General features: G+C 46.1%; 1 protein-coding gene and 1 non-coding gene across 6 annotated transcripts in view; one reads left to right on the plus strand and one right to left on the minus strand.

The window, feature by feature from the left end:
* Nucleotides 1-3,239: 3,239 nt before the first annotated feature.
* LOC130042100 (small nucleolar RNA U3) lies at nucleotides 3,240-3,458 on the minus strand. Its single transcript, XR_008795081.1, has one exon. It is a non-coding gene; the product is annotated as a small nucleolar RNA U3 (small nucleolar RNA).
* Nucleotides 3,459-5,383: 1,925 nt separating this feature from the next.
* SLC8A3 (solute carrier family 8 member A3) overlaps nucleotides 5,384-17,737 on the plus strand; it is a 168,932-nt gene continuing 156,578 nt past the window's right edge. For 2 of the 5 annotated variants that reach the window (XM_056133833.1, XM_056133837.1), the window contains exon 1: nucleotides 6,145-6,539. The gene's annotated coding sequence lies outside the window, so the exon portion shown is untranslated. Of the gene's footprint in view, nucleotides 5,402-5,424; nucleotides 5,531-6,144; nucleotides 6,540-17,737 lie in introns of those variants that run through there. The other 3 variants (XM_056133835.1, XM_056133834.1, XM_056133838.1) reach the window with 3 other exon arrangements.

Below are 17,737 nucleotides of genomic sequence, written 5' to 3' on the forward strand. Positions count from 1 at the left end.
AGTATTTCCACACCATATGTGATGCCAGGGATAGAATTAGGATGCGTTGCATGAAAAAAATTGGTCATTTTCAATTAAAATTTAATAAGAGTATACTTTTTGAATCATCAGTTCGGTCAGAAAAGATATACTGAAGAAAAGTAAGGATGTGAACCAAAAGACGTGGATGCAAAAATTGTTCATGGCAGCATTATATTAAACTGGAATAATAAATTGGGATAACTTATGAAAATAATAAACTGGAAACAACTTAGATGTGAATGAAGAGCAGAACAAAAAGTTTAATCATGGCATAGGCAATAGAAGCTCTCAAGCAAGGAAAAACCAACAAATTACTACCATATGGAAATTAACAAATCTTAAAAATTTTGTGCAAACAAGATAGTACATTTCCAGTTCCAGAAAGTTCTGAATCACATAAAACTCACATATGGTTTTAGAAAGCAGGCACAGTTCCCCTTAGAAAAGAGGAAGAAATATGACTGATGTATACCAGAGGAGAACCTTGGGTATTGGTAATATCTTGTTCACTTGTCTATTTTTATCTTCTACTTTTTTTTGAAGCAAAATAGATTTTATTTGAAAGGTTGTTGAAGGTGTGGAGGGGGATAGAGAGAGAGAGGAGAGAGGGGAGAGAGAGACAGAGAGGAGATAGAGACAGAGAGGAGAGAGAGAGAGAGAGAGAGAGAGAGAGAGAGAGAGAGAGAGAGAGAGAGGAGAGAAATGTGCTTAAGAGAGAACGCTGGCTTCTCTGATGGCAGAGAGAGCCTATCTTCTACTTTAATAAACCATTAAAGAAAAAAAATACGTGTCAAGCCTTGGAAATACAAGTTAGAAGGGTAAAACTGATCCCATCAGGAAGAATGACATCTTGCTAAACTTGCTTCTCAAACCTCGATTGTTGAACATCTGTCTCTCCTAGACAGCTCTGTTCTAAAGCTTCACCGACTGCCTATTCCTGCTTCCCTAGCTGCTCTCAGCCTGTAGAGTCCCAGGGCTATGGGATGCTGGCAGCAAGGAACAGCAGAACCAGTGATATGCTGTAATATGGCTTGTGAGGAATGCAAAACTGGTAACTGGTGACAGCTCCGGCAGGCAGTGCTGTCTCTGGTGAAGTTCTGGAGGCCCTAGGAAGAGAGACTTCTTGGGCAGGATGGTACATCAAGAGGCATGATTAAGAAGCCACGTGGCCTTTTCTCATTGTTCGCCTTGCTCCACTGAACTGCTGGCTGCTGGCTAAAGAAGGGCATCACACACCACCCATATGAAGAGTCACAACACCCATTTGAGAACCCTACTCTAGGGAAGGGGCTCATATGTACTGCTCACCAAGAAGCAGAGGCCTAATTAAATTACACTTTGGCTCAACTTTAATCTGAAACACTGCTACTTGGTGTTTGTTGTAGTGGAACCTTCTTCCCTAGTGCATTAGCCACGTTCCCTCCACCTTCTCTCTTGGGTTCTGCTCAGCAGTTGCTTTCTCAATGAAACTTGAAGGACAAATGCTAGATTCTGTGACTCTGCCATTCAAAAGTCTAACACTTTCCCCTTCCTCCTTCAGCAGTTCCTAACCCTCTGTTAACTTTCTTTCTTGCCTGAATTTTCCCCTTCATGGTACTTCCCCTTGGGCATGCTCTATGCATTTTGTCATGACTCTTCCTTTTAGAAGGCATGTTTCACAGTGTCAAAACAAGCATTTGTGAATACTGTTTTGTGTTCAAGAAAAGAATTGGTTATAGAACTAGTAATAGAAAAGAAGCAAGGTTAGGAGGGAGAAAGGGAATGAATATATCTGTAGTGATTACACCAGAAGCTGTGCTATTGTTATGTTTTCCTTCATTTCAATACTTAGGACATGGAGACCATAAGTGCAGAGCCAGTTTTGTTATTTCAGTCTCCCTAAAACTCAGAAACCCACATAGCAATGTAGCACAGTCTCTTACCCATAGCAACCAAATGGGTAGGACTGTCTGTTAAGACTGCTGTAATGTCCCCCTGCATAACCAGCAATGCTCTGCTTGGGGAATAGAAGACTCCTGCCAGGTTTTTTGTAGTTTAAAACAAACAAGCAAACAAACATCAAGATTAATTGCTCTTCGTTGTTGCTGTTGTTTTAGTGAATGGGTAATGCTTAGTGAAGAAATACCAAGAGATAAAATCAACCCCAATGAATTATAGAATAAAAATACCAATTTATAGAGATAGAAAACCTATCTAGAGTTGCTTAATGAGCCAGGAGGGAGAGGGTGGAGGTAGAGGGTTAGTTGCTAAGGGCCTGGAGAGAACTTTGGAAGAGAAGAAAATAGTCTGGATCTAGACTTGGCTTGTTAACTGACATATACTTTTGACTTGTAAAACCCAGTAGCCGGTACACTTAAAACAGGTGAATTTTATATGTAAACTGTGTGTCAAGTGACTGATGTAAGCAAAATACATTGCTAAGAACATACCACTCCCCCAAAATAACCATCATGACCATCTTGGTATTTGTATGCTAGCAGGGTATACTCACATGTGTAGAAACACACTTCATGTTCTGTTTCTTTTTCTCTGTGTCAGTATTAGATCTTTTGTAATCCATGCATAGAATGTTGCATGCGCCTTTTGCAATGGTCAAATACACCACCATTACAATGCCATATGATCTAATCAATTGGTTTATTAAAAAATTAAGATGTTTGCTATTTTGAATATTATAAACAGTACCATGAGTTTCTTCCTACCTAACCATTTCAGCATACCCTTATTGACATAGAACAAATGCCTTCTAGTAAAATCGAGTTACATTTTTTTTTTTAAAAATAAGGGACCATGCCCACAATGTGGCCATGCCCACACCAGGGCTACCATGAGTAATTCTAGGGAGAGGGGACAATATGAAGCTAGGGATCAGACTCTGACCTTTGCACATACTAGGCATGTTCTCTACTACTTAAGCCATTTTCCTGACCTTGGAAGTACATTTTTGTCAGTTTGGTTGTTGGACTCCACCTGGTGTAGTCAGGCTCTGTACTCAAGGATCACTCCTAGCAGGTCTTGAGGGACCAACCATATGGGGTAATGAAGATTGAACTTGGATTGGCCGCATGCAAGACAAGTGCCCTACCCACTGTACTGTCCAGTCCTGAGTCACATTTTCAAAGGAATATGACCCATCTTTTAAAAATGCCTTCTCAGAAACATGATATCCACTTAGACAGAAAACTAGCTATCTTTTGATCTTTTTTCCCCCCTTCAAAACCACTTAGACTTCATCCTCTTCCTCTCCCTCTTCTAAGGGAGGAGAAGAACCATCATCAACGGTAAAAGGCAGTTGCAAAAGCAACACCTAGAACCGGCTTCACACTCGGGAGAGGGTGTTCTGGCTCCTCCTTGTGATTTCAGGTGCTCTACATGATCATAGAAACTTTTCTAGTGTCAAACAATAGAAGAAATGATCCCTGAGAACGTCCAGACTGCACCAGGCTGTCTTGATGGGGGCAACTCAGAGAAGGCGGATTGAGTTTCCCTTCCTGCCCCAACAGAACCCTGGCAGCTGAAAACCTCCAGAACCCAGTTGCATAGCCATGCTCAAGGCTGCTCTCCACAGGCTTGGACGAGCCTCACCCACAAGAGAACCTGCAGAAAAACTCAGGTATGGGGGACCCGTGACTGAGATCTCCAAGCTAGCTTGGTCCAGGACTGAGTCTCCTCACCCCAGCTCCCCAGTTTTCCAGTAGCTTGGCAGTCACATTCACAAATTGCCTTCGGTTCCGTATAATCTCATCAATGGCCAAGATCCAAAGTCTATGAAATAAAGTTCCCAGAAGAGAACACCACAGAACGTTCTGGGTGTGTGTGGTCGCAAATGGGGCCTTGCAGCCTTTTATACTCTAGCCCACTGATGTACTAAAAACAGCACACATTTGTTTGAATCTAACATATATGTTTGTAATCTCTTATACAAGGGCTTAAATGGCTCCAGGATGAAATACAACAATTTTCACACACTTTGCTCTTATGGTGATGGGTAGGTGTACAGTGGTGGGATTGGTATTTAAATATTATCTGTAATCAACTATTATGAACAACTTTATAAAAATAAAATAAATGATCCCTGAAAGTATAATCTTCCCCACCAGCTGTCTTTTGATTTTAACTGTAGACACAAGGTAAATTCTATCAGTGGACATATCCAGACACCCCACAACTTTCAGAAGTTGTGGAAGCAGACTTACAGTGTTTAGTCCTAACTTGAACTGAATTCAGGGCCTACTGACGTTCAGGCCCACTGATGATCATTAGGTAAGGAGCACCCCAGGGACTCAACTTTAGGACAGCTACTGCCCTTTGATCTGTTGAGAGAGCAGGAGTCAAGAGACCAGGAAAGAGCTTAAGCCGTCACAGCCCAGATGCTCCAGGCCCTCTTGATCCTCTCTTTGAGGGACGAGTTTTGCTCAGCAGTCTCACAGGAAGCCAGGAGTCCTAGAAGCTGGCCAGACTGTGGTGGTGATCAGCAAAAGTCCCACTCCCCATTATATCCTGTCCTGGAATCTGCACTGTGTCTCTATAGAAGGCCAGTACTCATGTTCATTTTATTTTGGGGTCACACTGGGGGTGGGGTACTCAGGGGCTACTCTCAGCTGCGTGGCTCTGGACTGGGGTGGGGTGGGGTGGTAGTGCTCTGTGGTGTTGGGGGATCCCTCCAACATGGCATGCAAAGCAAGTAGAGGGTTGTGCCTCCCACCCAGACTCCCTAGGGGCTCATTTTAAACCGGCTAAATGCCACCAAATAAACTAGAAATGTGAACTGGTGAAACCCCATTGGAAAGAGAGGTCAGGCCATCCCTCAAGCCTCCAGCACCCACTCTGACAAATATAGGCACCAATTACAGGCATCTGATTTAAGGCTACTGTGTGTACACTTCGTCTGCATCAAGCCCCAAACCCTAGTTCTGTTGCTGCATCAAAGGACCATCTCTCTTCCAGGCTCCAGGCTCAGAATAAGCAGCAATTTGGAAGGCAGCCCCCTCTTATTTTTAGCCTTAAAAAAAAAAAACCCAAAGCCAACATACCAGAGCTCACCCAGGCGTCTCTCACAAGCTGTTGTTTGATTTGGGTTGAGAAAATGACAGAGTTCTGCACCAAGAAGAGAAGGAAAAAAAGAGGGGAGGGGGGAAGGAGTTTTATTTTCTCTCCACCGCCAGCCCCCACCCCCCTCAACTCCTCCCCCTCGGCCTGGGTGGACCCTGCCTGGGTAATAGTCCCCTTCTATATTTAAAAGCCACAGATGTGTTTGGTGGAGACTTAATTTCGGAATTGCAGGCGGCGTCTCCTGAGGACAAGGGGAAAGCCGGTGCTGCGCGCCCGCCCGCTCGCCCGCCCGCCGGCAGCGCGGGGCTGGGGACTCGGCAGAATCCAGGTCAGGACGCGCCGCCGTCTCGGAGCTGCAGCTGAACCCGGCGGCGCCAGGCGCCAGGCTCCAACGATCGTGGCCAGGGGGTTCCGTCTGCAGTCAGACCTGGGGGGGCTCTGTGGATGCGAGGCGCAGGTTCGACTTCCCCGCTGTTGGTCGGCGGCTGGCTCTCTGAAATTCCTCCCTGGGCGCGCGAGCATAAATATGCGCGACTTGTCATTGCGTGCAATTCTCTCTCTCCCAGCTGATAGGGTGACGTTCGGGTTGGAGGCTTGGAGATTGGCCTTTTGATTTGGCTTCTTGCTGCAGCTTAATGGGCAAAGCTCACGGCTCGCCCAGAAACCAGTCCCTCCGCGCGTCCCCTCGGTGCTCGGCTAGACCAAGACGTCTCCCGCGGTGACGGCGTGCGAGGCGGAGAAGCCTGCGCGCTCCCAGACCCGGGAAAGCCCCGGCGACGAGACAGCGAGCCGGGGTCCCTCCGAGCCGCCAGGGCGCGCCGGGCTGCTTGTCCTCCTGCCCCTCTCGGCAGGGATCTCCCCCCACCACACACGCACACACACACACAGACACACACACACGCGCACACACCCGCGCGCGAGCGGGCACAGACACACGCACACACACCCCGCGGGCGCGCACACATACACGCACACCATCACGGGCGCACACACACACGCACACCACGCGCGCACACGCACACACACACACACACACACACACACACGCACACGCACACACACCCCACTGCGGGCGGTCAGGACTCCGGCCTCTTTTCGGGCTTAGTCGGAGCCCGCGCCCCGGGTCGGGGTTTTCCGCGGGGCCTTCGGGAGGGCTTTCCCGGTCGAAGCCAAGGGAGCCCTCTCCAGGGTCCCCTGCCCCGGGCCCAACCGTCGCACCCCAGATGCGCTGCCCCGCAGCTCGGTGAAAGCTGCAAACCCCCCCCGAGCCCCGGCTTGCGGGCAGGCGGCGGCGGCGGCGGCGGCGGCGGCGGCGACTGACATGCCCGGGACGCTGCTGCGGCCAGCGGGCAGCCCGCGGGGGCGATGAGCCGCGGCGGCCGGTGAGGAGCCGGGCAGCGGGGGCATCGCGCACGTCCCTCACTCCCCTCACTTGCCCACTGCGCTCGGGAGACTGGGAGGAAACGGTGAGTAACGGGGTGGACCTCCTGCCCTTCCCCCTCGGCAGGGCGGCCCAGCCGGGGGGTGGGGGCGGGGGGGGGGGAGACGGAGGTTTGGGAGGCTTGGAGCTGTCCCCAAGAGGGTTCCTGTTGTCAGTAGTGGTGTCCATTAAGTTCTGTCTCAAAATTGTTTCGTATGCACCGCTTTCGTGTGCGTTCAGCGCATGAAGTCGTGGTGTGCGTGCGTGTGTGTGTGTGTGTGTGTGTGTGTGTGTGTGTGTGTATGGGGAGGGGGGGGGTGCTCCGGAAAGTGTACGTTGTGTCTGCGGTGCTGGGGTGGAGGGGGTGGGGGATTCCGGCAGAGTGTCTACCGCGCTGCTGGAAAAGGGGTGCCGCAGGGGGGCGCAGAAAGCTGCCGGGCCCCGTGTGTGCAGTCAGTCGGCTGGCGGGTTTGCTGGGTTAGATCCCCGCGGGGCGCCGGGTGCATGCGTGTGTCTGCGTGCTGCCGGGGTGTGCTCCTAGGGGCGTGGGGGGTGGGGTGGGGGGCGGTGTGAGTACCCGCCGGGTTTGGGGGGGGTCTGGGGCGGGGGCAACATCGCGTTACTCACTCGGCGCGCGCCCGCGTGCACACACGCACGCGCACACTCCCACCTCGGGACTCCGCCGCGGCGGCGGGTCGGGAACTGCAGCCCCAAAGCGCCAGCCGGCCACGGCCCAGGGGGGCGGCAGTGAGAAGAGGGCTTGGTGGTCCAGGGCCGCGCTCTGCAGGCGGCGAGGGTCTGGGCCGTCCTGGCCCGGGGAAGAGGAGCCAAGTATGTAACTACGCCCCCCGCTGCCTTCACCCCAGACACACGCGCGCAGACACACACACACACACACACACACACACACACACACACACACACAGGGACTGAGACGCGCGCGCGCGCGCGCGCGCACACACACACACGCACACACACTTTCCCGTGCAAAGGCTAGCGCGGATCCTGCGGACCCTTCCCCGCTCCACCTGAGGCCCCCGACACTGGGGAAGATGAGAAAGATACGGGGTGGGGCGGGGGCGGGGAAGCAAAGAGCAGTTTGGGGTGTTTATTCATTGTTCTTTATTTTTAATTGTGGAGGAAGGTGGGGGTTAACTAGAGCAAACGCCAAATGCAGTGCCATAAATTTACCCAGTCCCTGCGCTCCTCTCTCTCTCTCTCTCTCTCTCTCTCTCTCTCTCTCTCTCTCTCTCTCTCTCTCTCTCTCTCTCTCTCTTTCTGTGGCTACGTGATAGGAACGCTTCTGTCCTCCTGGAGGTGCCCAAAAGGGAAGCCTGGGGCCTCTGGCGACCTGGTGACTCTCGCAGCCGCCTGTGATTAATCTCCACAGCTGTTATGCCCCAGCCACTGGAGCTGAGCTCTTGTTTACCTCTATTTTCAAATATAGCTGCTGCGCCATGCTCTTCTTGAAACAGGGGGGATCAGTTCACTTTGCATGGGCGCTGGGCCGGGACTGCAGACATCTTTGGAGCCAGGTTTGAATGGAATCTGCCCCTGCGTCCTCCAGAATGAGGAAGGTTGACCGGGCAGAGTTGGCGGTGATTAGTGCCTTCATGGCAATCTAAGCATGCAGTCGCTCCTTGTTCTCTAACGGAAGTGCAGACAACAGCCAAGACAAGGCAGATGGAACTCTGAATTGAACTTAGTTGAAGGGACTCCTTCAGGGGGATGGGCGACTGCTGGTGCAGTTTCCTTTACCTGGGCCGCTGGCCTGTTCTTCTATCACCCTCATCTTTGTGGTTCGTTTTTACTCCCTTCAGCATAAGCCAGATTCCACCCCTGCCTTCTCTTAGACACTCTAACCAAAACCCATGATTTGATTATTTATTTATAAGTAATTTAAAGATGTACAATATGTTTATGTAAGCGACTGAGTAATGCCAAATCACACACCTATAAAGTTGCACCGGAAGAAGGAAAATAACAGTGCTTTGTACCTGTCATCTTGGAATAAAAATGATCTTCTCTCCTTCCCCACCTCTCCCCACCAACAACCCGACTTCTGCACAGTGTCGGAAACCCCCACTACCTTCCCATCATAAAGTGACCCCAGATGCCTTCTCCTTCACCACCAGCCTTCTCCCTTCAGTTGTGCATATACTCAACAAACCCTACTCAGAATTGGATAATACCAGTTATCCAATTCGCCTGGCTCCGTTCTCCCATGCCATCTTGCTTTCAACGAAGTCTTGCCATTTTGGAGAAGCCATCTGTCTCTATTTTCTCACCACTCATTCATTTGTTAGCCCCTTAATTGTCAATCACACCCACCTCTGCTTGTCTGTCATCTACCAAGGATTTCTTTTCCCCCCAAATGTAATCTTATTATATTTTCTGAAATGCTCTTGACTTCTGTTTCTCCCTTTCTTCCCCCCCTCCTCCTCCCCCTCCTCTTCCTTCTCCTCCTTCCCTTCCCAACCCCATCAGAGAAAATTGGCCATTAGTTCCTTAACACTTTCTTCTTTTGAATCCTAACACACTGAATTCTCCAGCTCCAGGTAATTGATAGTTTACCTTCCATTTCCTCTTCGAGATTTTCTTCTCCCTCGTACCCCTCCCCTTCTCTGTGATATCCACCCGTTACTACTCCCACCCCACACTGCCCCGCAGTCTCCCCAGTGATGTTTACTGGTACTCTAGTCTGGATTGCTTTAAGTCTGTAATTCTTGAAGCCCAGTGTCTAATTTCCCGTGACTTACACAGTATACCCCACTCTTTATTCCTACTTCCGCGAACGTGAATGAAATACAGACTTGATAACCTCTTAAAATAACCATAATGATAGTAACTGTAATTAATCACACCTATAATAATTTATCACACATGATATATTATTATAGCAGTCAACATTTTGTGCTTGCCATCTGTCAGTTTCCTGTGACAAAGGATACAAAGATTTTCCTTGTTCAATTCTCTCCATATCTGTAGAGAGTAGTCACTGCTATTACTATACTATAAAAAGTAGCTTTCTTGCAGCTTTCCCGCTTCAGCTGCCTCTGCCTTCCATTCGCTCTATTGTTCCAAGCTTCTGATCTTTCTAGGCTTACCATTTTTTTCTGCAGGAAAAATGTGGAAGGACCTCTCATTTCTTATAGCGGTCCAGCTCCTCATGTTCAGGGCCCTCTGTGGCTGGCTTTGCCACTCATTGTCTGGTCTCACCACTTGCAGTTTCTGTTTTGTCAGCTCAGAAAACTTGTCCTTTTATTTTTCCATGTCTTTATGGCTTCCCTTTTGCAAAGAATTCTGTCTGTTCTTCAGGATTCAATTCAGAGGTGCTTCCACAAGGGAAGGCTGCATGGACAAACAGCTCTTCCTGTAGAATTGTCACGACAGAGCTCCTATTTTTCACGAGGTCCTGATAATGATTGAAATGCAGGTTCTATATTTAATTTTTGCTTGTGACTTACCTCCTCACCCAGAGCAATGCTCACTCTCCCTCCTGCTTCTGTCATGTGATGCTGAAAATACAATGGAAATTCCACAAACCACTGGAAGAATGAGTAAGTGAGGCCTGTGGAAAAAGGCCAATAGAAAGGGTCTGCACCATTTATCATAAAAGAATTTGGGTGGAGGCAAAGATCAAAACAGGAACAGGTGACATGGTCTCATTAACAAAAAAAGACCTGAACTTATGGTAGGAAGTTTATGTTTTGGTTGTTATATGTCTGTCAAGCTCAGGCAAGACCCAATTCTGCTTTCAGGACCTCATTACTGATCCAAAAAATGTCCCTTTGAGTGTGTTGACTTTTTGTTTGTTTGAGGGGGGCACACCTAGAATTGTTCAGGCTTTACTTCTGGCTCTGCACTCAGACATCACTCCTGGAAGGCTCAGGTGATCATATGGGGTGCCAGGGATTCAACCCAGGTAAGGCTTGTGCAAAGCAAGTGCCCTATCCACTGTACTATGTGTTGACTTTTACGCATTTTTCCCTGACCTGGCAATTCTGTGTTCTGTGAGTTTATAGATTGTCTCCTGCTAAGGATACTTTTAGTTCTGACGGTATCTATCATTTCAGAACCTTCTAGCTGCAATTTGAAGCCTTGAGTGTGTCTGTTATCACATTGAGTCTAGAGAGGTCAGTGTGATCAGCTGGCTCAACTCTCTGGATCTCTGACCTACAAGATGTTCTGAGCTGGAGGGTCACCCTACTGGCCCTTGGTTGACTTTTTTGTGCAGTGTCAATTCCCTCTGCAACCTTCTGGAGCATCACAGAATAACTGGTGGTGGACTAGGCTCTGGAATGCCCCAGTCAGTCCTGATTCAATGTCTATGCTTGTACTTCCTGACCTTGACAGGGTATGTTTAATAGTCCCCTAGGCTCCATTGAGCATCTGTGAGTCAAGTCTGTTCAGCAGCTTTCCAGAAACTCCACACCATCCCTCTGTACCCACTCCTCTAAAAGACAGGAAAAATCACCCTGACTAACATATTCCAGTTAGTTGGAAGGAGCTAAATAAGGAATTTGCTTATAGAGGGATCACTAGGAAAGAGAAGGGAAGAAGAGGGAAGGGGAGGGAAAGGAAGGGGAGGAGAGGAAGGAGGAGGGAAGGAGAGCGCAGCAGCAGAGGCAGCATCTAGATCTCTCAAGATAATTCTCCCAGTGTTCTATTGTGAAAGAAGGACCCCATGCAAAGTCCTCCACTCTCATTGGGTTGATTATACCGAAGACAGACACCCCCCTCTTCCCCCTGCCTCTAATCCAGGTCTCACAAAGACGACTTTGACTGCATTCAAGAGTCCATTTGCTCTTCATTCAGGCAGTGATGTGGTTTAATTCCATATTTCAACATTTAAGAATGAGGAGAAATTAAGTCATTAAAGCAAATTGCTCCTGGAGAATGAGCTGAGAAGAAGGTACTTTAAAAAAACTCACCAGCTTTGCTTGGAAGGGTAGGAAGAGGAGCAGTGGGATGTCAACCTTCTCTCTATGGGTAACCCCCAAAACTTGACCCCAACAGAAAAGTCAGGGGGCAAGAATAAGCTCCCCCCAAGGCACCCATCAATTTCTTGTCCCCCTTAACTCAGCCCACATTTCCTTTAATCACAAGGGGTGTTTTCTCTTGTTCCTTCTGGACATGATACCCCTTTGGGCCTCATTCAAGGAGGCATGTGGCAGCTGGGGGACCAAGCTAGATTCTTGTTCCACTTGTTTATTCATTGGCCTAGAAACTCTTGATCATTAGCAGAACTGTGATTATCTATTGATCTGGATATCCTCACAAGAAGAATTTAGTGGGATCACCTGAGTGAGAAGAAAGGCCTTTGTTAACTATTGGCCAAGTACTCTTGTGCCTCTTAATGTTTGTGTAATGAACAATGCACGGTATGCTATCCTTATGCTTCACAGTCTGCAGGAAAGCAGGATCCAGTGAGAGATGAAGAAAGAAATTGTATTTAGAAAGGGTCTCTCAACTGCTAAACATGATGTGGACCTGTTGATTCTTTCTGAGAAACAGCACCACCTGCTCTTGGAAACTATTTACTTTAACCATTTGCTGCTTTAGTCCAGAGTTTCCTGGGAGATTTAAAGTCTCTCCTCACAGTTGTATCTTTCCAAATCCTGTCAGTGCTGCAGAGTCATCACTGACCCTTCCAAGAAACACTGAGCAGTTACTATGTTTAGGTTCAAGATAAGGCCCTGAGAATACCACGGTGACCAAAAAGGACAAGTATCCTGCTACTGTGATTTTTTTTTTTATCTATTATAAAACAGAAAACTCACAAAGACAGTGTCCATTTCAGTAAGTGATAGGTGCTATGAGGAAAAAGCCAGTGGATGTGACAGTGTTAAATGAGGGTGGCATAGGAGGGGAGAGATTAGATAAAATGATGGGAAAGCCTCCGAGAAGGTAGCATCTGAGACCTAAATTAAACGTAACTGGGATAGTTGAGGGTCTTTGGGGTAAGTGTGGTCTCCTTGTACAGTGAACAGTTAAGGCAAGGTTACCAGGGAAGATGTATGAACAGTGCAATCTAGACTCTTGATTGAGCTTTACTCTAGCTGAACTGGGGTGTACAAAACAAAATCTAGTATTTAAAGGCAGTGATCAGGTGGAGCCATAGCACAGCAGGTAGGATGTTTTCCTTGCACATGACCAACCCGGGTTTGATTCCTCTGTCTCTCTGGGAGAGCCCGGCAAGCTATTGAGAGTATCCTGCCCGCATAGCAGAGCCCAGAAAGCTCTCTGTGTTGTATTCGATATGCCAAAAGCAGTAACAACAAGTCTCACGATGGAGACGTTACTGGCGCCTGCTTGAGCAAATCGATGAACAATGGGAGGACAATGCTACAGTGCTAAAGGCAGTGAGAAAGGATGAGGGGTTCTGCAATAAAGCAAAGAACGTCCTTATCTGATATACTTTTAAAAAAGATATTTTGTGCCGTTGTATGGATAGGTGGTTCTAAGAGTGGTGCAGACAAGTGTGCAAGGGGCTGAGGATATATATATATCCTCAGCCCCTTGCACACTTGTCTGCATATATATATATATATATATGATAGAGAAGGGACCAATATGACAATAATAGCTGGGAATGATCATGCTGGACAATATCTGAGGATTAAAAGTAGGTGAAGGGCTATTCTTGATAACCTTCCAGTATCAATATTGCAAACCACAATGCCCAAAAGGAAAGAGAAGGAGAGAGAGAGACAGAGAGAGAGAGAGAGAGAAGAAGAAGAAGAAAAGCGCCTGCCATAGAGGCAGGCAAGGGGTGAGGTGGTAGGTAGGGGGGTGATGGGAGGGAACATGGGGACACTGGTGCTAGGAAATGTACACTGGTGCAAGAGATAGGATACTGAATCTCCAAGAACCAGAACAGAGTGTGACAAATATTTGGCACTCAGGAAATTTGTGACAAATCCAGACTGAAATGATCTCCAAAGAACGTATAGTGGTGATGGGAACACAGGGAGTGCTCCACACATGCTTTCCCCATGAATCAAAAGGCAAAATGAAGGAATTTTTTTGAAAGTCACTCTAGGATTTGAATGCATTTGGATATTTTGGATCTTTAAAAAATACCTTGTACTTTTTTCTAGTTAGCACTGTTGTGTAGGGAAAGTGTCTTCTATGAGTTTATTTTCCTCTGTGTGAAAGTTCATTCTCAGCTGAAATGTGAGTCCACCTTTCCCACCTCTGTGATGCTCTCAGTGTTAAATGCTTCTCCAATCCTTCATTGACATAGAGATGCCAATCAGAGGTTATTTCTGTGCATTCCTCCATGGCAGTCACCAAGCCCGTTTCATCACTGCATCTACAGAGTCTGTCACAGACTGGACAATTGAATCAACAGAATCATTGTTTTGCTAGGCTTAGCAGAAACTCCAGGTTTCTTTGTTGTAGTCCAGAGGCTTCCTAATATCATACTGGAGAGCCCAGAGCTCTCTCTGGCTTCCTTGATCTCAAATATTCTTCAGGATATCCCCCAAATAAAACATTTAGCTGTGTTTGATGGTTTTGTTTAAATATTCTTAGTTTCCATTTCTTTGGGCCTGGAGATCCAAGAATCAGGAGGAACTTGGCAGGGTCAGTGAGGTTGAAAATGTGCCTGATAGGAATCAACCCTTGATGTGCTTCTTCATTCCTCTTTCACCACCATCTTTTCTTTTAATCTGCTCTCCACCATGCATTGATCCGATCATCAAAAGTGCTATTCATGTCACATCTTCCTTAGCAGGCTTCTCTCCCTGCCTCTGTTCAGGTTCTGATCATGTCTGATCCAAATGCCATCAGAGTCTCTGACTAAGTCTTCCTGTCTCTTCTTGATCTGCATTTATTCATTTGTTTAGTTTCCACATTGTGATCACTCTCAGTCTTCTATTTAAAGGAAAATACTTTTCTTGTCCCTCATGAAAAACAATCTTCAGTGGTTCCTTACTGTCTACAAAATTCCTGGCCCCAATTCCTTGACTGAGTGTACCAGGCCTTTTACGAACTGTGTTTCATTTCTCTCTGCAACTTCTCTCTAGTGGTCTGACCTGAAACTACACCATTTCAGCCATGCTCTTTTGCCTGGGCTTCCTCTTACCTTTGTTTAAGATGTTCTGGTTTTCATTTAGTTAATGCCCATTCATTTTTCAAATCCTAGATCTATAGTTGCCTGGTTCATGAAGCTGACTCTGGACAGCTTTATTTCTGTGTTCTTTTGGCACATTGTACATCCTTCCAAATCTAGTTCTTATTTTGTTGTGGTTTGGTTTTCTGTTGCTTTTCTTCAGTGAAGTGTGTGCTCATCAAAGGTGACTATATTTAGTTCAGAGTACTCAATTTGAAAAGCCTTGCTTACTGCTTTCCTGACATGGGGTGTTCCATTTGAACACTGCCAAGAGTGGGAGAAATCACTGAATGTTATGCCTTCTATTTTTGCATGTTTATTCAATGTATCTACTCATTCAACAAATAGATACAGAGCACCTACGCACAAAGAGGGGCACCAGAGATTCAGAACTACAAAATATTTAAAAATATCTCCTCGATAGGAACTTTTAATACTAATGTCCTGGAGTGTAAAAAAATTAGTGGATTCAAATCAGAGTAACTTTCTCACCATATTTAGGTAAAATTCAACCTGTGACATGACACATAGACTGGGTTTTATACAAATTTATTCATATATGAATGAATTAATGAATGAAAAGGCCATGAGAGAAAGTGAGAGTAAGCCAACCTATATGACCACTGAAAAGGAAAATAACTAAAACATGTCTTGCTGGAAATGGGTAAGTCACATTATTTTCCACCAAAAAAGAAGGGAACTGTGTGTCTTTTATATTTCCTTAGTAAAAGTGTAAACATCAGGTTTAGGGAATGACAAAGGGAAAATCTACTTCTGAGGGTAGGGAATTGATGTTGACTATCCTTGGCAAGGTATGAAAGTAAGTTAGAATTCAGTAGGACGGGATGTTTGCCCAGGACATAGAAGGGTTTTGTAGTACCTACTTGTGAGCCAATTCATGATACACTAAGAGATATTTTTTTGGTCTGAAGAAAGTCTCTACTGGTTAGACTCCCTGAGATGAAAATATCATTGTCAACTGTGTTCTTTATCTTCTCTCCTAGGATGCTTAGTCTTACCTCAAAGCCAGCCACTTTTTTTTTTAAAAAAAGGAACTTTATAAAATAACTAGGCCACAGAGAATACAAAACTGAAGTCTGCAATAGAATCCAGACCTCTGTATTTTTCAGAGCTCCAATGTTATTCTGATGCACAGCAGTCTGTAGCCTCTGGTCCTTGGTTCATAACTGCCTCCATCTTGTGGGAGTGACTGAAATACATGTGTAGATCCAGCAGGGAAAGAAGAATGTAAATGAAACTGGGCAAAGCCCTCTCTCTTTTTGGCTATCTAACCCACACTTATCATTTGTGACTCCCAGATCTGCCAAGAACTTGCAGAGGGCAAAAGCCTCTGGATTTACAAAGTCTGGTAAATGGTATGCATCTTTGAATTATAGGATTTTAGAGGCGGAGAGAATATCAGAGGTCATGTACCTCTGGCTTTATCAATAGAGTTTCACTGAGTGTGACCCTCCCATTGTTGTAAAAAATAAACAAATTAAGCTTCCTTTCTTATATTGAGTTGAGTCCCTCAGGGAACTTTCACCTGAGTATAGAAGATGGGATATGCAAACAAATAGGTCCAGCTTTAGTGTGAAAAGTGCCTGGGTGGTAATTTAAATGCAAGACAATCACAGAAGATCCATGGCTTATTTTGAAAGTAGGGGAAATGGATATTAATAGGGAAGACTTTCCAAAAGATTTTTATGACGTCATGCTGCATTGCAGCCACTGCCCACATGGTAGCTTTTGAGAATGAGGACGAGGGCCTAGGTCCATGAGTAGGATTACTAATTCCTGTTCTACTTTTCCATCATCTTTTTCATCCCTGGGATTAAAGAGTAGATTTCAGCATTTGTCATACCAAGTTTCATACGTGTGTGAAACTGTGCCACCTGCTCTTAGGTGAATTGTTAATCTGTGAGTCCAATTCACTTCATGTCAAAAGCAGTTAACACTGTCTGTTTCATCTTGGGGCCCTGAGGTATTGAATAGCAGCTGTAAAAGCGAAGTGCTGGCCACAGAGTAGGCACTCAACAAATAGATATGGATGTTGTAGCTCTCATTCCCTTCAGTCCTTGGCTTATTTAAAGCACATGGAGAGTAAGCTGCTGGTGCTCCTCTCCATGTCTCTCTTTCTTCTTGTGCCTGGAAGAATGTCAACAGGGTTCCGTGAAATTATCATCTGGTTTAGATGTCATCAAGGGCTTAAGGGGATTTACGGAAGGCAAATTATGACAATCAGATTAGAGAAGCAAGAAAGGTAAAATGCTCAAGTACTACTGCTCAATTTTCCTTTATGACACCATGCTGCATTGCAGCCACTGCAACATGGTTTGAAGCAGCTGGGCAGCAACCAACCTGAGAGCTTAGAGCAGAGAGCAAGAAAGATATTATTTTCCATGACATCAGTGTAATCTGTTCTCATAAGTGCTTGCTTCTTTTTTTAATCTTTCATCAGAAGATAGGTTTATAAGGTTGGGTTTGTGGTGTAGTTCATTCATGGCCGTACTCCCAATTACTAGTCCAGTTCTTGGTCAAAACTGGGCACTCAAGGAAGAGTTGTCTTTTCACAAATGTATTTTATACAACTGCTTTTGGAAAGTGTGATAAAGGGAAAAGAAGGGTGGGCCGGAGCAATATTACAGCAGTAGGGCGGTTGCCTTACATGAGGCCTGCCCAGTTTCGACTCCTGGTATCCCATATGGTCCCTCAAACACTGCCCAGGGTAATTCCTGAGCATTTCTGGGTGTGGCCCCCCAAAAAACAAACAAACAAAAAGGATAGAAAAAACAGTGGTTGTAGAGATGGCTCAGTGACAAAGTGCCTGCCTTTAAGTATAAAGCTTTGCAAAAACAAAAAAGTAAAAAAAAAATTAAATAAAATTTCACCTTATAGTCATCCCCAAACTTGAATGATCTTTTTTTTTGTAGATTTCCTTTGCAATGTGAATTGTGTGCATTAAATGTGAAATCAACAGTTGAACCCTCATGAATAAATGATAATTTTTCAAATTAAAAAAAGTATAAGACTTTGCTTTATTTTTTTTCTTTTTGGGTCACACCCGGTAATGCACAGGGGTTTCTCCTGGCTCTGCACTCAGTAATTACTCCTAGCGGTGCTTG

This window comes from Sorex fumeus, unplaced genomic scaffold (genome assembly GCF_029834395.1).
Source record: "Sorex fumeus unplaced genomic scaffold, SorFum_2.1 ptg000098l, whole genome shotgun sequence".
In the NCBI taxonomy this organism is placed as follows: Eukaryota; Metazoa; Chordata; class Mammalia; order Eulipotyphla; family Soricidae; genus Sorex; species Sorex fumeus.